The sequence below is a fragment of the Condylura cristata genome, unplaced genomic scaffold (assembly GCF_000260355.1).
Source record: "Condylura cristata isolate star-nosed mole 26May11 unplaced genomic scaffold, ConCri1.0 scaffold00030, whole genome shotgun sequence".
In the NCBI taxonomy this organism is placed as follows: Eukaryota; Metazoa; Chordata; class Mammalia; order Eulipotyphla; family Talpidae; genus Condylura; species Condylura cristata.
Genome location: NW_004567131.1, coordinates 2,875,948 through 2,881,024, shown reverse-complemented (window position 1 = coordinate 2,881,024; position 5,077 = coordinate 2,875,948).

The window sequence follows — 5,077 nt, the reverse complement described above, 5'->3', positions numbered from 1 at the left end:
AAGTCCATTTCACCTAATAGGTTTGGCCCTTGGCCAAACTAAAGCTTTTACAGTGACATGAAAATATATAATGTACATGAAGAAATGACCAGCGAACTTCAACATCTGGTTTTTATCTTAAGTGTGTTTCTTTGTCTTGTCACTGGGAAAAATCCCGGAAAAGTCTTGAAAGTTAATTAGCTCCAAATTTACTTTAGGAAAGAAGGGCCAGAGTTTGGATGACAAATTTTTGTTTGTTCCAGCTGCCAAGCTGGTCTTTGACCCCTTAATTTAACATGGTGATTATTTATTTGCACACAGCTCCTTTGTTTTTTTTCAATATAGAAATCTTTTTCCTGGAGTAGGCACCTGGCTTCTGATTCCCATTTGCAAAGAATTTGCCATTTCTTTGCAAGAAAATTTTATTAAAGTGTTTGTATCTATCTATCTATATATGATGCACATGTAATCCAATATGTAATCTAACATACAGATTTTTAATGTGTTTTATAGATATTTCATTTATTAAATTTGTAAACATTGCAAGAAGAAATATAATAGTAACATATACTATTATTTGAGTTTGTATTTTCCTCTACAATTAATTTTCTTTTTTTTAAATAAAGATTTATTTATTTATGCATACAAGAGTTGGGGTATAGGCCAGAGGTACAGAGGGTGAGAGGATTCACCAGAAACAGAGTGGGGAGCAGAACAGGCAGATTAACGAAGTACACTGTGGAGGGGAGCAGTAGGCAAGACAGGAGAAGTCTGCTGTGCCATATGGGTCACCTCCTGGGCCTAGGATTGAACTCATGCTGCAGTGGCTGCAGATAGCTTTATAGTGCTGCAACTTGTGCCTCCCTTGTGCCACCAGGGAGGCCCCACAATTACTTCTCTTTAAAAAATCAAATTTACTCCCCAATATAACTTTTTATTGTATATATATATATATATATTTTACTATACACATACTTTTGGAAACTTTCTTTTTTCAGTTTATTTTAAAACATGCTATGTAGATACATGCTATGTAGATACAATTACTAATTTAAAATGAGCTTTTAAGATGATCAGTGATTATCCATTGTGTTATTAAACCAAAAATTGACTCAATTCCATGTAATTCTATTGTGATCTCATGATTTTTGATGGGAAATCTCATTTTTTTTTTTTAAAGCAAGTAGCTTCATATAATTATACAATACACTTGACAAGGGGAGCCCTGCTTGGCCTAGAAGAGGGTCATGAGGTAAGCTCCCAGCAGAGCTAATGGGGCCTACCTTTCGTAGGGGACCCCCCCATATGACTCCGACCCCTCTCGCACCCTCCATTTGGCTAATGTGGATTCCCCTTGCTGAGGGGAACCCCAACTTGGGCCTTGATGATTCATGATGTAAACCTCATGCTGGGCAAATGGGGGCTACCTTGCTGAGGTGAGTCCACACTTGGCCTAGTGATAGGTCCATGAGTTGAACCCCTGCTGGGGATATCTACTAATGCCTACCTTTGACTTCTGGGAAAGGTACAGAGGGCCTTTAGGATGGTTGACTGGTGTCTTCTAAACAGCGAAACTTGTCTGCTCTCCCTAGCCTCTGCATAATGTGAGATTTTGTAGGGTTCTGAAAGCTGTGTCTGTGAACTGGCCAGGAAATAGATTTCTCTGTGAGTCTTAATCAACCTCTGCTGCCCTTTGTTCTTTGTGGAGGTCCTGGGATTGCAGGTTCTGGAAGCAGCCCAAGGAAGCACAGTTTCCTTGCCAAAATCCATGTGAATAACAACCCTAAGAGGATCACTTTTCCTTTTTTTCAGTATGACTCTGAGTGTCACTCATCCTCCCATTTAAACATTGGCACGTATAACTCTTTTCTCCTCGGTGGATGGGGAGGGACGTGCTCTAGCCTTTGGCTGCCAAAGGACCTGGACCCTTCCAGGGATAAGCCTCTTCTTGCCCAGGAAGGACATTTAGAGAGTTATAGACATTTTATCACAGGCTGAAAATTTGAAGCAATATGCAAACCTTGTGGCAGCATAATTGGGATTAAATTTGCATTGGTCTGGTTTCACAGCAACTAAAAATTGGTAAAGGGAATTTTTTTTTTTTAAAATTTATTTATTTGTACATACAGAACTGGGGTATAGGCCAGAGGCTCAGGGGCGGTGAGAGGCTTCACCAGAGACAGAGTGGGGAGCAGAACAGGCAGATCGACGAAGTACACTGCTGAGGGGAGCAGCGGGCGGGTCAGGAGAGGTCTGCCACGCCATGTGGCCACCTCCGGGGCAGGCGGGAATCGAACTCATGCGGAAGTGGCTTTAGTTTCTCAGTGCTGTGCTTTAACCCGCTGCGCCACCAGGGAGGGCCCGGTAAAGGGAATTTTAATAATTACATTAAATTAAATTTTACTGCTGTGGCAACTCTAAAACACAAAGATAGCAAAAAAATAATCACAGTATCACACTCTATCATATTTGTAGGTGACATGTGAGCTTAGAGATTGAATTTCAGCAATTGTTAGGAAAACAGTGTTTTGGTCAGTTTTTGGGTCTTACTGTTGGCATGGCTTCACCGAGAAACATAACTTTTTGTAATCTATTTTGCCGTTTAGTGAGTTTATATTCATGTCTAAAAGTTCTCTAAACCTATAACAAACACATGATTTTATCATTTTTCATAGTCTTCAAAATTATTTTCATTATATTCAATGATCTAGTAAGCCTGTATGTTATAAATATCATTCAATCGTGGGTTATTAATATTTTTATTTGCACTTTATGTTGCTTCTTTAAAATGGATTATTTATTTTTAAAAATACATAAAATACATAAAATATTTAATACATAAAATATTTTGTTGCTTTGCGAAAGAGCTGGTACAGCACCAGACAATAGTGGTGGTTTACACACAGGGTTTCTTTTTATAGCTGAGTCCCTGGGGCTTATATGAACAATTAACTCTTTTAACCACGAGGTTATAACTTTGGTGCAAAATAAAAAGGAGATAAGTTGACCCAACAGAGAGAGTAATAGGACTGATTAAAAACAAGAGCCCTGCTTCCCAGTGGCGTTGAAATTGAATGGAAGGGGAATAATATTTAACCAAAGGAAAATGAAATAACTCATTACACTTTTCAAAAACTTGGCTTACGGAAAAGCAAACATTAACATAATTTTACTGTTTTAGCTAAAAACATACTAAATTCCTATATGACAACCATTGTTGCCACTTGTGAAACTTATGTGAGCACAAAGGGAGAAGCACAGATATACCCTCATTGTCTCGACAAACTGAACTCAAATGATCATTAGATTGAGAGTAGTTTATTTACTCAATACTCCATATAATTGCCTGCTGTATTTTCAAAACAAAATCTTTCTGCAACTGCAGTTTGTTTTGCGGTGGCTCCATCCCAATGTTTACTGCAACACTGTTTATAATACTCAAGATATGGAAATAACCCAAGTGCCCAAGAACAAATGAGTGGACAAAGAAAATGTGGTATCTATCAGTAGATTGGAATATTACTTAGCTGTAAAAAACACAAAATCTTGCCATTTGAGATAACACAAGTGGAGTTGGAAAGGATTATGCTAAGTGAAATAAATTATGCTAAGTGAAGGAAAGAAATAAATACTGGATTATCTCACTCAAGTGTGGAGTATAGAGAAACAAAACACAACTGTTAAAACTAAACCAAAACAAATTCTCCAATTAGGATAACAGACTGAAGCGACTGAGGGAGGGGAGAGCAAGTGGGTAGAGACTCAATGGTCTATGTATCTCAGTGGTGGTGGGTGTGGTAACAGATCAAAACAAAGATTCTGGAAATTCTGACTTGATGAATTAAGTCCAGAGACTTTCAAGTTTCTTCTTCCTGAGGCCAGAGACCAGCTGCATCAAGACTCAGCTCTTCCTGGCAGTAGCTTTATCTGAACACAGTGAATGTGACAGGGAGTGTCTATGGTACCTCTCACTTGGAAAAGATCCGATTTCAGCCTTTCCTACTCTCAGGACATCTCCATTTGTGTGTGGTTGTGTGTAGTCAGAAGTGGACTCAGGGGGGTCTCAATGAGGCGTCTGGTGGACAGGATGTTGGGTATATCAGGAGAATGCTGCAGACCTCCAACCCACTCACATGGACTTATCCCTAAAGGAAAAAAGTTCCACAGCGCAATTACACGCCTGTATGAGGTAATGGTACCTCGCATAGCATATTCTTAGCCAACGTCTACCACCTAGTGGTCATTTCTGAGAAGCTCTTTTTTCCTTTATTACAAACAAACAAACAAACAAAAAAAACAAAACAAAACAAAAAAACCCAAAAAATGGATGCATGCAGACCTTTGTGTTTTGCCAATCCTTTGTTTTAAAAAGTTAAGAGCAAAATAGCAGTGTCCCATGGAAGCAACTGTTGCAAATGCTAAAACTCAGAGATCCTCCAAGAGAGTTCTTGGATCAGGTACTTTATATTTTAATTTGTTCCATTTTATACAATTTGGATTTTTTATTGTAATATCTATACTATGCTCACATAACAGGTATTTTAAATTTGTCATTTAAAAATCTTGTTAAATAGGAAGACATAACAAGAAAAAACAAGGTACCTAATTTAAAAGCGGGCCAAAAAAATCTCAACATGCTTCTTCCCAAAGAAGATATACCCATGGCAAATGAGCATAGAAAAAATATTCCACTGGAAACTACACAATAAACAATAAGATCTATACCCGTTAGAGCAGTGAAGTTCAAAATCGACAACACCAGCGCTGGTGACAGGCAGGCTCCCTCCTTCAGTGCTATGGCAATTCAGGGTAGTGACAGAAGCTTTAGAAAACGAAGAACTCTTACATATGATCCAGCATTCATGTTTCTTGGTACTTACCCAAAGGACCTGAGAACTACGTTCACAGAAATCTGCAGGCGGATATTTCTCACAGTTTTATTATCATCTCTAATGGCCCAAATTTGGAAGCCATCAGGATTTCCTTCAGCAGGTGAGTGGAAAGACGGTGGCCCATCCAGACAGGGAGATGTTATTCATACTCAAAAGAAATGAGTGTTTGTGCAAGGAAAAACCTTGGAGGCATCATCAATGCATAT